We start from the raw sequence: 13,024 nt of genomic DNA on the forward strand, positions 1-13,024 counted from the left end.
CTGATAGGGAGGCCTACACATTCCATAGCCTGGAACAAGTGTGATAAGCGACAGGCAGCTGTGAACAACAATTTATGTGTACATGAAAGACCACTATAAGAATGGGGCTTTAGACAGCTTAAAGATGTAGAGGATCCACAAGGTTACTTCCCTATACCCGAGGAAATAACTGGGTAATTTTGTTTTTTTCCTTTGTTATACTGTTGCTCGAACATTGTGTAAACTAAGACCAATGTTAAGACTTGTTGTCACACAATAAGTGGACAGGTTGCAACCATATTGGTATCAGATTCAAATTATTTTACAATTGGCGACCCAGACAGGACATCAATGGGACCAACAGTCTGTCTCCTAAACCAATGAGATTTAAGGATTGAAAACGAAAAAGAGAAATGATGGAGAAGGAAATAGGGGGAATTAAAGTAAAATGAAGCACAGAAAGAGAAATGAAGAGGGAAAGAAAGCTTAGATTAAGAGAGAGAAAAAAAGCAGAAAGGAAAAGTGAGAAAAAAATTTAAAATGTAAAATTTTAAAAATCTCTAACAACAATTTACTACATGTAGGAATGAGACTCCATATTTTAAATTGTTCCCTTTCTGGGCTGGAGAGATGTTGCAGTAACATAAATCTCATCATTAAAAATATACTTACGCTGTTAAGTGCCAGCCCTAACTTTTTGCTGCGAGTTTAATGGACAATTAATGTGCAAATGCAGCAACTTCATGAAACTCATGGGGAAGTTGAGGGCGAACTGTCATTTTCGCTAGACTAATGGCGGAGCAGCACAAATCGTCCAGCAACTTGAGACAATTTGCAATTCATGGGGTATCTCTTCCTTGCTGCAAGTTGCTGGATGATTTAAACATTAATAACAACGTGCGCATTAAACTCGCTGTTATTTTGACAGCAAATTCTGGACCAATGCTTATGGATGCCTAAGTCTTTTAGATGAGACATTAAACCGAGGCCCCATCTGCCCTCTCAAATAGATGCAAAAGATCCTACGTCACTATATTAACGAAGAGCAAGGGAGTTCTCCCCAGTGTCCTGGCCATATTTATCCCTCAACCAACATCATTAAAACAGATTATTTAGTCATCTCACTGCTGTTTGTTGGACTTTGCTGTGTGCAAATTGGCTGCCCTAGTTCCTACATTACAGCAGTGACTGCACTTCAAAAGTACTTCATTGGCTGTAAAGCTCTTTGGGACATTGTGAAAGGTGCTCTATATATGCAAGTCCTTGCATATAAATTCATCCAAATGATAAAGCTTTATTGTGCACAGGCTTCTACACTGAGTCGTTACTGCAAAACTGACATTTGAGCTGCTCGATTGACAATCTTAAGCACGCAAAACATGTACAAATCATGAATAATTATGTTATGCTTGAATCAGGATTACACGTTTATGCATTGTGCTCAGATAAGGAATTCAGTGTAGAGGTAATGAACTGGAACTGATTGGATATTGTGCATTTAATTCTGTAGAATGGGTGTAAATGGAATGTGACAGGGCAGTTAGTGGTGAATGGGGAGGTGTTTGCACTGGGGTCTATACAGGTTAAGAAATTAGCACGGTTACACTTAATGCCCATTCCTGCTTACTCTGATGTTGTGCTTCATAGTGATTGTTTTTATAACTGAGTGGCTTGCTTGGCCACATGGAAGGGCATTTATGTAATGTGGGCTAGAGTCCTGCATCGGCCAGACTGGCACGCTCCCTTCCCTTCAACAACTTGCCTTTATATAGCACTGTAGAAATAGGTGTATTCCTAACCAAATCACTGAGGTCGACTCAGGAGAAACAATCCAATAGGTTTTTAATGAAGGATTTGACGAAGTACAGAAAACAACAAAGATCAATGCAGGAGAGCCTTGGAACAGGTCTTACCCGAACGGGGACGCCACGAGGACTGACTAGGCAGTCCGGAGGTTTGTGCGATGACGTCATCGTGTTTGCGGCGTGACGTCACCGCGTTGCTCGCGTTTCCCGCACTCAGGGCGTCACATGACATGCGTCGTGACATCACCGCGTTTGTCCGCGTCATCGCGTTTACCCGGCACTGCAGCTGGCCATTGCAACCGAAGTCGCGGGAGCGGGAGGCCGAACCGGGCCGGTGGCCGTCGCGGGAGCGGAAGGCCGAGCTGGGCCGGCGGCCGTCGCGTTTACCCGCATCCTTAAAGGGGCAATGGCCCGAACAGGTAAGCTATATATATACATAGGTAAGTTAAAGGGAATTATGTATCATAAGTAAGGGACACCCGGTGGTACCGCTACAGCACCTTTAATGTGGATAAACATCGCAAAGCTCTTCACAGAGACATAATCAGACAAAAATGAACACCAAGCCAAAGAAGGAGATATTAGATGGGGTTATCAAAAGTTTGGTCAAAGTTGTGGGTTTCAAGGGGGTCTTAAAGGAGGAGAGGGAGGTGGAGAAGTGGAGGAGTTTAGGAAGAGAATGAGTGGCAAAGGGAGGGAGGGATACACAAGTGGCCAGAGTTGGAGGAACGGAGAGTTCGGGTGTGAGGAGGTTGTAAGGCTGGAGGAGGTTTCAGAGGTAGGGTGGGGTGAGTCCATGAGGGATCTAAACACGAGGATGAGAATTTCTGTTTGGAGGACCTGAAGCTGGTTTAGGTCATCAAGGACAGGAGTAATAGGTGTGTTAGATTTGTTGTGGGAGAGGGTACAGGCAGCAGAGTTTTGGAATGAGTTGAAGTTTACAGAGCATGAGGACTGGATGGCCAGCCAGAAGGGCACTGGAATAGTCGAGTCTGGAGGTGATAAAGACATGGACGAGCATTTCAGCAGCAGGTGTGGAGATGAGTGATGCTAAGCAGGAGGAAGTAGGTGATAGAAACATAGAAGATAGGAGCAGGAGTAGGCCATTCGGCCCCTCTAGCCTGCTCCGCCATTCAATGCGATCATGGCTGATCATCCAAGTTCAGTACCCGGTCCCTGCTTTCTCCCCATACCCCTTGATCCCTTTAGCCTTAAGAAATATATCCAACTCCTTCTTGAATATATTTAATGAATTGGCCTCTACTGCCTTCTGTGGTAGAGAATTCCATAGGTTCACCACTCTCTAGGTGAAGAAATTCCTCCTCATTTCTGTCCTAAAAGGCCTACCCCTTATCCTTAGACTGTGACCCCTGGTTCTGGATTCCCTGACCATCGGGAACGTCCTCCCTGCATCTAGTCTGTCCAGTCCTTCCAGAATTTTATAAGTTTCAATGAGATCCCCTCTCATTCTTCTAAACTCCAGCGAGTACAAGCCCAATCGACCCAATCTCTCCTCATACGTCATTCCTGCCATCCCAGGTATCAGCCTTGTGAATCTTCGCTGAACTCCTTCCATGGTAAGAATATCCTTCCTCAGATAAGGCGACCAAAACTGCACACAATACTCAAGATGTGGTCTCACCAAGGCCCTGTACAACTGCAGCAAGCCATCCCTGTTCTTGTACTCAAACCCTCTCGTTATGAAGGCCAACATACCATTTGCCTTCTTAACCGCCTGCTGCATCTGCATGCTTACCTTCAGTGACTGGTGCACAAGGACACCCAGGTCTCGTTGCACTTCCCCTTCTCCCAATCTATTGCCATTCAGATAATAATCTGCCTTCCTGTTTTTTACACCAAAGTGGATAACCTCACATTTATCCACGTTATATTGCCTCTGCCATGCTTCTGCCCAATCACCCAACCTGTCCAAATCATCCTGTAGTTTCTCTGCATCCTCCTCACAGCTTTGTGTCGTCTGCAAATTTGGAGATATTACATCTAGTTCCCTTGTCTAGATCATTAATATACATTGTGAATAGCTGCGGTCCAAGGACTGATCCCTGCGGTACCCCACTAGTCACTGCCTGCCACTCGGAAAAAGACCCGTTTATTCCAACTCTTTGCTTTCTTTCTGCCAACCAGTTCTCTATCCAAGTCAATACCTTGCCCCCAATCCCATGTGCCTTAACTTTACACGCTAATCTCTTATGTGGGACCTTATCGAAAGCCTTCTGAAAGTCCAAATACACCACATCCACTGGTTCTCCCTTATCTATTTTACTAGTTACATCCTCAAAAAATTCCAGTAGATTAGTCAAGCACGATTTACCTTTTGTAAATCCATGTTGACTTTGTCCGATCCTGTCACTGTTTTCCAAGTGCTCTGCTATTACATCTTTTATAATGGGCTCTAGCATTTTCCCCACTACCGATGTGATGGAGATGATATGGGGTCGGACTCGACTGTGGATCAGGAGTAGTAGGAATTCCTGATTTAGGGAGTTCCCACCCCTGGCCCCACCTCTTACCTGTCATTTACCTTGCAAGGAACAGACAGACGTTCCGCCCCTTACATGGCATTGAGGAAACTCCTGGAAATGGCAGAAACCCTAGCGTAACCAGGTGTCTGTCGTTCTTCTCGGGATTCCACTGGTCCCCACTAGAGTTATATGGGGAGATCAGCAGAACCCCCGTGGAATTTTAGGCCCAACATGTCCTTCAAAGATCACACTGGTGCAGATATCACATCCGCTGCAGCACAAGCATTACCTGCAGGCAATACCCCGGTTCCAGAGCAGGTGGGAACTGAGCCCAGGTGACAACTTTCCTGAGAGGGCGATGGTGCTTGTAATATTTCAATGTCTCTAATGTTTCCACATGCTTTTTATTATTGGCAACACATGGTCTGTGAATTTATTGGGAATGAAATGCACTTTGGAGTAAGAAATGGGACTCGTGGATTGATGAATTTAATAAATATTCTAAGATTTGTTAGATTTGCTCTCAAAATGTCTCTACAAAATCTTAGAAAAGTTCTCAAATTTCCACCAATGCTGCACATGTTCTGCTTACATCAGCATTTCTGTAAACAACTGGGAAAATAGCTCATTTACAACTCTTTGTTCCTCAGTCTACTCAATCTTTCTTTCAGGAGTTCAATCAAAACAACAACAGAAACCATTCATCTTGATCCATATTTTACAAGAACTCATTAGATTTCTGAAATATCCTCACATATCTGAAGGCATTTGGACTGATCGTATTTATTGTGCTGAACATCTTTCTCTAATTAACAACAGAAAATGCTGGAACTGTTCTAACGGAGGGTCACAGACCTGAAACGTTAACTTTGTTTCTCTCTCCACAAATGCTGCCTGGCCTGCTGAGTATTTCCAGCATTATCTGTTGTTAATTGAGATTTCCAGTATCCACAGTATTTTGCTATTGTATCTTTCTCTAATTTCTGCAGTTTTAGAAGTCCTGTATTTTTACTAGGATTTAACGTTCAATGGAAGTGAATGGGATGGGGTTTGATTTATTGGAATTCTATACAAAGCGACTGAATGAGAAGGGGTTTTGTCCATTGGAATTATATACCATGGAATTGAAGGGTGAATGATTTGATCCATTGGAATTCTATACAAATGAAATGAATAGTAAGTGGCTCCAAATTCTTTGCCATATAAAGCCCACTCCTGAAGACAAGGGCTGTCTATGTATTATTGTTCAACCTGGGATGTGTTTGGAGCACAGAATTAGTCTTGTCTAAAGGCAGAAACCACCTTTGTCCTGGAATTCAAAGAGCTGTGTAACAGGTTATAAAATCAGTCTAGCATTGATCAGCTCTGCTTCAACAAACCAAGGAGCAGTAATGGGAACTTAATTTTACTGCAGGAATGATTGGTGTTCGCAGAGCCAATTGATGCTGCAGAACACTCCCAGTAACAGAAGCTTCGTCATTGGGTCCATTTTCATCCAATAGAAATAGTGTAAGCTCCCAGTGGTCAAAATGTCAGTGAGATGATGTCATTCAGAGAATACCTCTGTGTGGTTCACAGGTACCGTTCTGGACCGATGGACATTATGTGACACTCTGGACATTTTTACATGCAATAGCATCCTCTGGTGGCGGTTATTGTGTTAACAGTTTGTATGCTGGAAAGGTCATCTGATCTTTCTTCCTGTGTGAGGTCATTTGACCTTTGTTCCTTTCTTCCTGTAAGAGGTCATTTGACCTTCCTACCTTTCTTCCTGTTGACCCCAGGAAGCAGTTTTGCCAGGAAGAACCTGACTTGAGTAATGGAGAATCTGCCATGAGAGGTTCCATTTACAATCCAATGTAATCTGATTTCATATGTTAGGCCAAGCACAATATCTGTGAGTATCTTTGGTTCTTAGCATAATAGCAATGTTGTCAGAGTAATATTTTGATAATACTATGTTTATAAAAGGTTAATATTTAATAGTTACAGAAGTTAGTTCAAATGTTAGTTAGTTATACAATTAGTCTATTCTACTGTTGTAAATATGTTTATATCTTATGTGATATCGAATGTATAGTATTCAGTTTATGTACAAAACACACTTTGTCTTTGTTTACAGTTTCACAAATTTGTTCAAGTAAAAGCTTCAAAACAGCAACCACTTCAGAAGAATTATTTTTGAATGAGTGTTTAGCTTGCTGGATAGCTAGATAGGAGCACGTCTAGCATGGCCAGTACAGGTACTGATGCAACAAGCTAAGAATTGAAGCATAAATCTCTGTGGGACCTGTCAGCCAAGGATCTGACTCTTAGAAGGAAAGAAAGAAAACCAAGTGCTGGACTATTCGGTGCAAGAGTTTAATTAAAACACATCAAACTGCAGGCCATGATGTATCCTCCATATATTAATATACTAGCTGGGGGTGCCCGGCATTGCCAGGGCAATTTTGGGCCGCGCGGTCTCCCTGCCCCTGTCTGTCCCCCCTCGCTCTCCCTCTTCCCCTCTCCCTGTGCTGTCCTCTCCCTCCCTCCCCTCCCCCTCCCTCCCCTCTCCCTGCCTAGCACCTGAGGCCCGGTGTCGTTGTGATAGCGGCCGTGCGGGGCCTAGCGCTTGAGGCGCGGCCGGGCTGTCAGGCCGAGACGGACCGGAGCTGAGCTCCCCCGCGGATCGCGTGGCTGACGGCTGGCCGCTGCCGCTCCCCCGACCGCTGTGTGTGTCGGGCCGAGCGGTTGCGAGGCACGGCCCGAGTGAGCACAACTTACCTGCCGCTCCGGCGGGGCGGGAGCGGGATCGGGAGCCGCAATGTGGGGGTTTCTTTTGCTGCTGCTGTCCCTGTGGGGATGGAAAAAATGGCGGCGAAGTTTAGGGAGACTGGAGGATTAGGACCCGCCCGTGATGCACTGATTGGTCAACCATCAGGTGAGTGAACTGTAGGATTGGTCAAGCAACACGTCACTCAACGCTAATGAGAGGTAGGATTGGTCAACTGCTAATGAGTGGATTTTTGAGGATTTTTGAACTTTTTTGTATACTGTCCAAACAATTTTTGTCTGACAAAAAAGTAAATATGCCTACAAGAGTCCCCTAACGATAAGCTTTCTTTCGATATAACATACGTGTAGGTACGCTCTATAACTTTTGATTATATAGCCGGACAGACAGAAAGACAGACGGAGAGACAGACAGAGAGACAGACAGAGAGACGTACCGGTTTATATATATAGATAGATAGATAGATGATACTGTACGGAAAAATTTAATTGCATGTAACAAAATCATAATATAGTTACATAATATAGACTGTAAGATTTCCTGTGTATGCTACATAGAACAAAATTATAAATCTGTTTTTAAAGAACAGACTTAGAATTTTGCTACACATTACACAGACAGAATCTTTGCATTATATAGAAGTATCTTTATAGATAAATCTTGGTCCGTATGATCTCCTGAATTGGTTTTGATCGCTTGAGTGGGTTGGAGAGAAATTTTCCAGAGTATTTTTTCCCTTATTAATCCTGGATTTTTTCTCTGTTTTTTGTCTCTCCCAGAAGATTACATGGCTGTGATGGGGGGGAAGGGAAGAATTGTCTAGTCATGATGCTCTGGCCATCATGGTGTGGGGCAGGTTTGATGGACCAGCCCGTCTGTTTCATATGTTCGTTTATGCGCAATCTCCCTCCATCCCATGATTCCTTCTTGTCCTTTGTTACTTGTACCTGGCACTTTCAGGTGAAATTTTTGTGCTTTTCAACTTGAGGGTTGTCGTTGCTGAGAATGGAGCATGTTCCATTTCCATGCGCGAGCATCACACGCTCTTAAGTCTGGTACAGCACAGCCAGTTGCAGAACAAAGCTTCCTTTATTTTCACTTCACAACAGTCTTTTCCCACGACCTGCAACTTGTCCATTTCCCCACAATTGTTATCCTTGCGGTTTCTCCGAGAGAGATTGCCAATTGGTGCAAAGTTATCAGCAGTTTTGTGCTGCAGATCAGCGGACGATAGAAACGGGATTGTGACTGCACAAGCTCATTTCATATAGGTCTTCTCGAGGTTGGCAGACATTCACCCCATTGATCTGTGATGGACTTTGAAGCCCAGGTATCAATACCACCCACAACACCCAGTCCTTCTTATTATCTCCTTTATTCCCCTTCCATCTAAATCAAACGACGCTGTTCCCCTGACTGCCTCATTCCCTAATTACAAGCAAATTGTACACTTAAATTTAAAAATAAACCACGTGCTCGTGAGACTCGATCAATACTTCAAGTCTCATAGGTGAACCGTTTAATCACACTTGCAGGTTGTGGCACTTTCTAATTATGCCACAGCCTCTCACTGTAACATTCTCCAATATATCATAATCTTCACTGCATACTGATTATGCCCCACTCTTCTCACCTTAACATTTCTAATATACCACAGCTCCCTCATTAAAAGAGAAAATATATCTAACGCCTCTGTATTATGCCCTTTCTATAACACAAGTTATGCATGTCTCAAAAGGCAATGGCCTAGAAATGCAATCGTGCCCAAAAACGGGCACTGTGTGGCCGGTTTTCCAGGCGAATGACTACTCATGGCTGTACCTGACACGTCTGGCTCAGGATGGTGTGATGATGTGGGTGTGACAAAAATGAGAGAGTTTGGTCTATGATGTAGATAATATTGGCTTCTTTCTTTTTGTCACCTTATACATGGGGTTAGAAGCCAGACCCACTCACAGAAAATGGCTCAACTTGTTTTGATACATTAGGGTAGATATTCCTCTACAGACAGCCAACAGCTGCAGCGCAATTACAGGGGAGCACGCAATTTTCCTGCCTGGGCCAATTCTGCAGCCTGGACACACTCCAGGCTCAGACCCACCCCTTTGCTGGACCTGGAGAGCAGCCACAAGGTCCGAAGGCCCAAAGATTGCCGTGAGTTGGGCGTGGGGGGATTCCTACCTCCAGCCTGTCCAATCCAGAGTGGTCCTGGAGCAGACTCCTGTGCCAGGTTCTTTCAGGAACACCTGTGCTGGAGGGGGCCCGACGGACAGATGCGTAGCAAGATGAGTCCGGGAGAACCCCCATCTTGGCTCATTAACAGAGGATCGCTGGGTCTGCATCTACGACAGTCAGATGCCCAGGAAATCCCAGCTAGATGGTGAAGCGGGGAGGTGAGATGTGGGGTACGCTCATTTTCCAGGCGCAATAAAGAGGAAACTCTAATTGCTGTGGAATAGCGACGATTTGTCTGATCAGGTACTTAAGAGAGGGAGAGATTAAGCCATTCAGTTCAAAATCAAGCATCTTGAGGTTTTCAATGTATGATTCGCTTCCTTTGATGGTTGTACAGTTGAGTTTTGAAGCGTTAATTGGAGGAAACACTTTACAGACTATATTCTACTAATATATTTTCACAAACTAGCTCCCTACTGCTCTACTGGGTAAATTTGCTGCCCAGCTTGGCACTCAGAAGGTCCCAGGTTTGATTCCTGTTCCGTGCTGAGATAATTGATCTCGGCAAGGGTGATCAGTGGAGCAGGAGGGAGGAGTACGAAAATTAGATTTCGGATCTCAGGAAGGGAAAAATTAGCCAAGGTTCTCACTGTTGAGCCATTTCCAGTGGGATTCCTGCTGGAAAAGTATACCACCTTGGATATCCAGTGAGGACAGGATAAGGTTTGACTGTGATGACCTTCCCTCCCCCTCCCCCCCCCCACCACCACCGCAGTCAAATTGCTGACACGCAATCTTGGATATTCCAATGGATGATATTTTAATACTATTGGTAACCCATTTAAAATAAATGGGTTGTTGCTGATGTTAGCATAATGCCAATAAGAAATCATGTTTCACTGTCTAATCTCACACATGAAGAATTAAGCTGAGGTAGCGAGGGGGCTACCAGCACCCATGAAACTGGAGTCGTAACCTTCAGTAGAGTAGGGGAGAAAATGTTTTATTTTCCCTTTGTATTAACATGTACAATGCCATGGCTAGCACCAATTATTGACAATGGCACAATTTAAGAGAATGACTTGAACCTCTTCCATTTTCTGACACTGTGATTCCTGGATTTCTCTGAGTATCAGGCTGCTTTAATGGTTTGTGGGTAGTACATTGCAATGGCATTGAAAAGATTCTTGGGTTTAAATCCCACTCCATGCCCCATCTGCCTTCTCAGGTGGACGTAAAAGATCCCATGACACTATTCGAAGAAGAACAGGGGAGTTCTCCCTGGTGTCCTGGCCAATATTTATCCCTCAACCACCATCACTAAAACAGATTGGCCTAGAAACTCAGTATCGCCACGTTTGGGGCGTTATAGTCGAGCGTGCGCTAAATTTAGCGTCCGGCGCAAATTATCGCCACCTTCAGCGAAATTGACTTGCATCGCCCCAAGAGGTGCTTGGTGCGCTAAAGCAGGCGCTGCACGACTGTCCTAAGGCGCTAAGCCGGAGAGGCGAGGCGCTACCACCAAGGTGCGGCCAGTTAGCGATTGCAGGCAGACACGCTGGCGCCGGTCACCTCTTAAAGGGGGAGGGTCGATTTGGCTTGCAGCCACGCCCTGCACATTGGAGCCCTGATTCTCGGCCTGGACAGACCTGCTGCGACATTCTAACGCCTAGGACCATGGAGAGGGCCAGGGAGCGAGCGCAGCGGTTCAGTGAGGGGGCCCTGAAGGTTCTGGTTGGCGCAGTGGAGCGCAGGCGATCTATCCTGTTTCTGGACAGTGGCAGGAGGCCGCTGCCCAACGAATATCGAAAAGCTTGGAGGGAGGTGGCACACAGAGTGACCTCCAGCAGCATGGTGCCTAGGACCCCTGTGCAATGCAGGAAGAAGTTCAACGACCTCACTCGGGTTGTCAGGGTGAGTACCCTTTCCAGTATCCTCTTCATCCCTGCATGTGCACCTCACTTTATGGCCAAAGGGTCCTGAAAGCCCCAATGCCCAGCCCTCATCCAACATCTATGGGCCTTTCATGAAACTCACATGCACATTCACCACTTTACACACTGTAAGGGCTATTCTACCATGGGAGGCAGTGCAGCCAAGATCAGGGCTTCACACTGTAAGGGCTATTCGACCATGGGAGGCAGTGCAACCAAGATCAGGGCTTCACACTGTACTCAGAGCCCGTCCTTTCTCTTGCAGGGCAAGCTGGCGCACAATAGGAGGCAGCAGCAACGGACCGGGGGAGGCCGTCCTGACCTTAAAGACCTCAGCGATCTGGAGCAGCGAGTGGAATGGATTATGGCAAGCCGGATGATTGGCCCCGTCGCCACTGGAGATGCCGACCCCATTCTGGACAGCAATGGTAAGGTCATCACCTTTTTGACCTCTCTCCTTCCACTTGTGCCTCACACCAGCATCCTTTGCCACTGTCGAACCAATACAGCACTCATGCCTCCCTTGCTGCCGCCCTGTCCTCACGCTAAAGCAACTCTTGTACCTCCCTGCTTTCAGATGCTGATTCGCCAGGTGAGGAGGGGGACCCTCAAGCTGCCACTGTGAGTGATTCTGAAGGCGAGGAGGAGGAAGAGGAAGCCAGACCATCAGTGCCACCCTCAGCTGAGGCAGCCCATGGCCATAATGAGGACACGTCTTCCCTGGAGGGGAGTAGGGGGGAAGGGTCTGAGGACGGTGAAGCTCAGGGGCCCAGCAGGCTGCAGCAACACGGGGGGGTGGGTAGGGAAGCTCGGCGGCCTTCTCCCCGGAGGGAGAGTATGACCTCCAGACCTGCTACAGTGAGCGCAGAGGAGGTGCGGCTCCTCGCTGAAATGGGTGCCCAGGCGGAGCACAGGCACACTGAGCTCATGGCTGCAGTGGCAAGGATGCCTGACTCCATAGAGTCACTGGCAAGGAGTGTACAGGAATTCAGGGCAGCACAGGCAAGGAGTCTACAGGACTTCAGTGCAGCACTGGCAAGGAGTCTGCAGGACTTCGGAGCAGCACAGGCAGCTTCAACGCAAGTGCTTAGTTGTGCCATGCAGTCAGTGGTTGGTCTGATGCAGACACAGGTTAGGGCCACACGAGCACTGACTGCTGCCACCCTCGCTGGATCAGGCAGGATTCGCCGGGGCCCTCGCCTGTGCTTCAGCAGATTGCTCCGCATGCTGCAGTGCTGCCCCATGCGAGTGCCAGTGTGTCGTCTGACCAGGGAGCGCCTGTGCTCTGTCAGGGTGGCAGCATTCCTGCTGCCAACACTGTCACTCCTCCACTGCAGCTGCCACCACCCGTAGGACAGACTGCTGCCGCCCATGCAGAGTTGGAGCAGTCAGCAGCCGGGCCCTCCAGGCCCAGAGCTGGTCCAGGCCGTCCCCCAAGGGCATCCGCCGACTCACTTTCTGACACTCAGCAGCCTTCCCCCAGCCTTGCTGCAGCCACTGGGGTCCCATTGCGGAGGAGCTGCAGGGTGGGAAGGGGCCAATCTCGCAAGCGAAGCAGATCACCCTCGCAGGCCAAAAAGTAGGAGGTGTGGCAAAATGCTGTGAATTTTTTTAGTGAAGGCCGAGGATCATGGTCATTTTTGGTTAACTCTTTTGTTCATTGTCTCCAGGTTGTGAGAGCCAGTTATGTGTCTGACTGTTTTTTTGGGGGTTTCTCTGTATTTGTTTGTCATACGGGAAGGGCACAGAGTTTGTTAAATAAATAATTGTCTTTATTCAGATTGTGCATGTTTGCTCTTTGAACTATTTGTTGCCTTGACGGGCTCAGGGTTTGCGGAACGGTTCCATTTATGTTCTTTCAATGGCACAAGC

General features: G+C 46.6%; 1 long non-coding RNA gene across 2 annotated transcripts; it reads left to right on the forward strand.

Moving 5' to 3' along the window:
* Positions 1-2,036: 2,036 nt before the first annotated feature.
* LOC147106606 (uncharacterized) lies at positions 2,037-6,652 on the forward strand. Of its 2 annotated transcripts, none has more exons than XR_015081066.1 (3): positions 2,037-2,203; positions 4,939-6,164; positions 6,390-6,652. It is a non-coding gene; the product is annotated as an uncharacterized LOC147106606 (long non-coding RNA). The 2 variants fall into 2 exon arrangements; XR_015081065.1 differs by having other exon boundaries at positions 2,042-2,203; positions 6,052-6,164.
* The last annotated feature ends 6,372 nt before the right edge of the window (positions 6,653-13,024 follow it).

Source organism: Somniosus microcephalus, chromosome 15, assembly GCF_052327205.1.
Source record: "Somniosus microcephalus isolate GS21.2 chromosome 15, FLI_Smic_1.0, whole genome shotgun sequence".
In the NCBI taxonomy this organism is placed as follows: Eukaryota; Metazoa; Chordata; class Chondrichthyes; order Squaliformes; family Somniosidae; genus Somniosus; species Somniosus microcephalus.